Below are 6530 nucleotides of genomic sequence, written 5' to 3' on the forward strand. Positions count from 1 at the left end.
ATAGGATCTACGTAACCAGTTCCGACTCTCTAATTGAGTCCTCTTCAAACTTCGAATCATCTTATTAGCGTATATATCCATGATAAATAAAGTGTGAACTTTCAATATCGTTTTAATTGTCTTCTTTGCTCTGTTTGTTTCGATACTTCCTTTATAATTATTATGTGATATTTATTACATATTACGCTTTATTACGTCTCAAGTAAAGAATTACTACTATAAATATATGCGTTTAGAAATAATATAATTGACTTTCGAATTTCATTTATTTTGCATAATTGTTTTTCTTCCGATCCAAATAGAAAGCCGCGCTAGTGTTACTATATACGTACATCTGCTGCGCGCACGAGGTGGATGGCGGAGCGCGGCGTTGCCGCGTCTCAGCAGCACCTTTCCTTCCATGCGGCGACTTATTTCGAAGTGCTGTCGGATACACCACTTCAAACTTCGATAACTCAACAACATATAACACGGCTAAGGATCCCCATTTTTTTTTTTATGTTATTTCTAGCATCGTCCTGCATCACATACTAATTTTTTAGAACAATCGTATAGATATCACAGTCGCTATGAATTGAAATGTCACTTGAGCGCACGCTTGGGCTATACCTTACATGTTAAAAGCTGCAACTTTGAAAATTAATAACTCGAATTCGGTACCGCTAAATTTTCTGAATTTTGGAGGACACATCGATAATGATATTAATAGCATGTAGTTAAAATTTGAAGCATTTTGTATAGAAATCGATTAGCCGGTGAACGTCCTTAAGGAGAGGACACAAATGATAGAGAAAGAAATCTAATTAATAAGAATTTAATTAAATTAATAAGAATTTAATTAAATTAATAAGAATTTATTTAAATTAAGAATTGCCGTAACTTTTTTTTTCGGCAGTCTATGCGCGATTTTTGCTGCGTTTTTGCCATCAATAGCTAATTAGGTAGATCGCATTCTATATCTGCCGCGTTTTTGCAGTCACGACGTGACGGCAGACTGTGCTCGATTTTTGCTGCGTTTTTGCTGTCAGTACTGGTTATGTCCGGTGTGCTGTATTTTTACCGCGTTTCGCTGTCAGGCTGTGTTACCAAATAATGATTGATTTTTGTTGTATTTTTATTGTTGTATTATGTTGGCAGGCTAAGCTGTTAGAAACTAAGCTTAATGAGGAAGCAGCAGCTTGATATCTGCTGTAATGTCATAATCAAGTTTGCTGGCATACAGCTAGCATTTTGCTATCTGGGTAATTATATTAAATCTATATATTTTTTTTTCGCGGGTTCAACCTTAAATTTGACATTGAATTTGGCCCACTATATAAAGCTCAGACCAAAAAGACATATTCCTACATTAATGTGCATTCAATAATTAAATATTTGAAACGAACTTACCCCCCTTTTACAACTTAGTAATTAACTGCTATCTATACGAATCTTAATTTTTTTCTTCGAGTCACACGAATGGCGGTCAAATCGCCAAACGACCTATATGAATCGGCGAATCTTAACCTCAGAAGCAGGATTTATCGTCAAAAAATGTATCGGTAAACGTTACCGTCACGTATGGGTGGTCTCGTTATGAATAACGACGGTTGTCGTTCACGAACGATGAGTATCGCTCATGAACGATAAATATTTGTCGTTAACCATGGTATAGAATCGCATTTAACGACGTTTGTCGACCGACGCTATTAACGATACCGACAGTTGTCGGTAAGCGTGTACAGAATAGGCCCCCAGAGCTGCATGGAAGGAAGATCTACAAGCTACGCCAGCTGAAATGGTATTCGGAGAACCAATCCGATTACCCGGACAGTTCCTCAACGAATCCAACGCAATACAAGCAACTCAGACAACTTCGCAGAACGTTTAAGAGAAAGCATGAAGGATCTGCAGCCGAAACTTAAAAGACACGGAGATAAAGCTAATTTCATTTACAAAGACATGGCTACAGCACAGCAAGTCTTCTTAAGGCATGATGCACCAACAGGATCCTTACAACCTCCATACGACGGACCTTACCAAGTTCTCAGCAGGAATGAAAAATCGTACAAAATCCGTATTAATGGACGACCCGTTACGGTATCTCTTGACAGGCTAAAGCCAGCATACACATTGGAGCAAGACGAGCCAATCACAGGAGTACCTCAAACCCTGGTAACACCAACGGAGCAAACAACGAGAAGCGGCCGAGTATCTCGTCCACCAATCCGGTTCGAAGGGCTTTAAGACAACCAGGGGGGTCATGTGGCGGCCCCTCCGCCACAATACCAGCCAGCGGGACGCTAGCGCCGGCGCTTGCCTGGGGCCTGGCGCCTATACCGCCCGGCGGGAGTTCCAACCGCCACCGCTTGAGGGCCACGCGGTCGAGCGTTCTCCCGCATTCAAGATCACCCCGCGCGGGTATATATACTGTGCAGCGAGACCATCTAGCAGATCTTTCTGCACTGACGGAGTGAGCACTTCTCGGGCCTCTAGCTTGTGTGCGATCCAGTAACCGCAAAACGAGCCCCATACGGGCCTTTGCTACCACGGAATGAGCTCCTTCACGGGCCTCTGTCTCTACGGAGTGAGCTCCATCACGGGCCTTTGCCTTAGGGCGAGCTCCATTGCGGGCTTCTATACCCTCAGAGCGAGCTTCATTACAGCCCTCTGTATCTCCAGAGCGAGCTTCATACAGGCCTCTGTACCATCAGGGCTAGCTCCATTACGGGCCTCTGTACCCACGGAGCGAGCTTCATTACAGGCCTCTGTATCGACAGAGTGAGCCCCATTACTGGCCTCTGTTACCACTACGTGGACTACCGTCGCCAGCCTGCCGCGACGACGCCAACAAGACCAGCTAGGTCATACGGACACCCCGGTCACGGGGAAACCCCTCGCCGAGGAAGCCAGGCCAGAGAACCATTTACCAGATCCCCGAAGAAGACGGGTCCATACTCGGTCGACGACAACCCAGACCGATCCGCAGCCTGTTGCCACAACGTCCGCCGCTTGCCAGACGGACCTACTTCAAGGATCTCCACCACGGCCATCTCCCTAACAAGTGCCGACAGGCACCCCAAAAGTCCTTTCATACATATTTGACTGAACCAAGCGCATGACGCCCAAATATTTCTATACCTGGTGTAAGAGCTGAATAAAGAGCCTTTTATTATATAATCAGTTCGATTATTATTTGTGGACTTCAGCGATCCTCCGATCACATACCGTACGATACCACAGTTTATTAGGCATGACATAGCATAATAATTTTTCTATTTCCTTCCTTGATTTTTTAAATCTCTATTTGAAAACTTCAACTCATAATATATATATATATATTTTTTTGGTAAAGCAGGGGAAATGCCCTTACGCATACCCCGCCGGGCTACGGGTACCCGGCGGAGTTATGTGGGGCTCTCCGTCCTAACCAGGACGGAACTACCCACTAAAACCCCTGCCCTTGTCCTTCCTCAGGCCATATGGAGCCGCCCCAGGTATCGCCAGCGGCATTCTTCTGGGGCGACTCCTGGCCCTAGGGTGCACTCACCCTACTATCCTCTTCTGCCCCTTAGCAGGGGAATCCTCTCCGCGGGAGAGAGGGGACACGGCCTCTCTCCTGCCCTACCCGTGGCAGTTTATCGCGGGGACGGGCGTTCCGTCCCGTTCCCGCATTCCCTTCATACGAGGGGCGCGTCGCCGGCGGGGGATCACCCTTCCCCCGCCTGAGGTCACCGACCTCTATCGGCGGCGCGCCCCCCGCGTTTTCCTCTCCCCCGACGAGAAGGACGAGGCCGGCCGTGTCTACCATAGCCCGCCTCGTCCTCGGGAGCAACCCTCCGTTGAGAGCGGGGCACTATGCCCTCTCTCACTTATTCTTCTGATTGGTTGCAGAGTCGTCGTACGACGAAAATCGGATGCAATGTGAATCCAGCAAAAGTTCCAGCGGCCGTCGAGGATGAGACTAAGATATTTCATCTCGGTCCCTACCTCAACGGCCGCGTTTCCCACTCTGATACGGGTCGAACGCGGCTTCCCCAGGGATGTCCAGGGACACCGCCAACGCCACACCCCTCTCCCCTACCACGGCCTCCACGAGGGCGCGGACTTGACGCACCGCGTCATCGGTCGATCTGCCCTCGCGGAAGCCGTACTGGCCCGGCTATATATCCGGGCCAGTCCGCGACAGGTGTCGGACGATGCGACCAGCTATTATCCTCTCAAACAGCTTGGCCACATTGTCCAACAAGCATATCGGCTTATAGGCCGACGGGCTCTCTGCGGGCTGGCTCTCCTTCCTCAGGAGGACCATGTGTGCCGTCTTCCAGCCCCTAGGGAAGCGGCCCTGGCTGAGGCAGAGGCCAAAGAAATCCCTCAGCCTCCGCCCCAGCGTACCCTCCGTCATAACCCAGGCGCGCCCCAGTACCCCGTCCGGTTCCAGAGCTCTCGGGCGGCCTCTCATTCTGCGGACCGCCGTCCGCAGCTCGACCTCCGAGACGCCCGCATCCTCGCCGGGCCAGCCCTCCGGCGGGCCGGTGTATGGCGGGATATGCCCGACATGACGTGTCGGGAACAATGTTCCCACCACCTAGGCGAGGAGGCTGGCGTCCATGGTCTCCGTGATGGGGGGAACCCACGGCTGGAGCTTACGTAGCACCAGACTGTAGGCCCTCCTCCACGGGTCCTCCTCAAGGGTCGCCACGAGCTCACACCACGCCCGGGCCTTGGTCGCCCTTAGGGTCTCGCGGGACTTCCGCAGGCGGTCCCAGAGGGCGGCCACCTCATTCTCGTCGTCACCTCTCCCTCTCGCATGGGAGAGGCTACGGCGCGCCGCTATGGTGGCCCGACGCAGATCAGCGATCTTGTCCGACCATCAGTACACGGAGCGGCGGACGAACGGGCGACTTCTCGGCATGACGGCATCACACGCCTGCCTCATCGCCCGGCCCAGCCGCACCGCGCCTTTTTTTTTTGTTTCACGTGGGAGGGTAAAATCTTCTTTACCCCCTCCAATCCCGCGCCCCAGGTTCGGCTCCATAGAGGATATCCGTCACCAGGTACGCCGTCATGGAGGGGGAAGGCTCCCAGGGCCCGAGTACATCTGGGAGTGTTGGATTCACGCAGCCAGGGATGCGACTACCGCAATTTTCTGGTTTCCATCGACATCAACCGGCGGCGCGCCTACCAACTAAAACCCCCCCCCTTTTCCACCCTATCGCGGGTAGTTGGAAGACTGGCCCGGTATCGCCTATTCGGCATTCTTCAGGCCAGCCCCCCACCCTACGAGTAACGACTCCACTCTTTCAAGTCTCGGGAAAAATCATCTTCGTCGCCGCATTGTGACGCAATGCGCACGCGCCCATCCCTTCTTCCTTCTCTCCACCACATTTCGCATTTCGCATTTCCTCCTCCCTTCTCTTCGCCTCTCTCATTCGCTCTCACGCGCCTCTCTCCTCGAGTTCACACCTCCGACCAACTTCACTCTCTCTCCCTCCCATTCATTCACTCGCTCGCTCCCTCCTCAAAACTTCTAAATTTTGTCTACCCTTCGCTTGCTCCCATTTGCGTGGTTGTGACCGATCCTCCATCAGTCGATATTATCCAACTGTCATCCATTCTAATTCTTGGCGGCTCCGACACCACCATTATTTTAATTTTCTCCTTCCTTTTGTATTCCAGCGCCAGTTCCAACGCCGTGCGCGATTTGTTGGTGTTAATTTGTAGGACTCTTCCACAGCGCTGCATTGTCTAACGAGTCTGTCGCCACACTCCGATTGGCGCTGAAATCCATATTTGCCGCCTTACCTTCCTCGTTTGCTCTCCCTTCCGTCTCCACATTATTTTCCTGTGTTTGCATGCGCAGTGGTTCTCCCGCTATCGCTCCTGGCTCTTTCTCCTGCACTTGTACTCTGTGTGGTAGCGGTGTCGGGGGTGGCGGCATTGATGACGTTGCCTCCCCTCCGTCACCTCTTCCAGGTGTCACTTGTCTTCCGGTTACAGGGGCGCATCTTTCGTCCCCTGCCCGGTGTCTATTATCTCTGCCTCTTTCTGCACACACGGGGCACCTCGGCCCCACTCTGCAGCTAGCAGCCGTGTGTCCACTCTCCCCACAGTTAAAGCAGCTGCCCGTCCTGTCTATGCTACTCGGGCATGTTACGTCCTGTATGGACGTCAGGCAAGAATGATAGCTATTGTACCGACTGAGTGTTTGTCACATCAATTTTTGAATCGTTAATATGGTTAAAAGTCGTAATCATTATCCTTGAATTAAAGAGGATTGAAAGAAATCCGTAGGCTGTGCGGAAACTTCCGGATTTATACCTCTATAATTATTAGACTAATAATAATCAAGTTACTTTCTGTGATAAATAGCTTTAAATTTTAATATAAATTAGCAAATGTGAAAAATATTAAAGTAAAATAATAATAGTAAGATAATAATAAAATAAAAATGATAATAGTAGTGAAATAATAATAATAATAATTAATACGTAATTTGTCATGAATAATATAATATATATATATATTTATATTTTATCTAAATGAGTAGC

Source organism: Cyphomyrmex costatus, unplaced genomic scaffold (genome assembly GCF_001594065.2).
Source record: "Cyphomyrmex costatus isolate MS0001 unplaced genomic scaffold, Ccosl1.0 scaffold964, whole genome shotgun sequence".
Taxonomy (NCBI): Eukaryota; Metazoa; Arthropoda; class Insecta; order Hymenoptera; family Formicidae; genus Cyphomyrmex; species Cyphomyrmex costatus.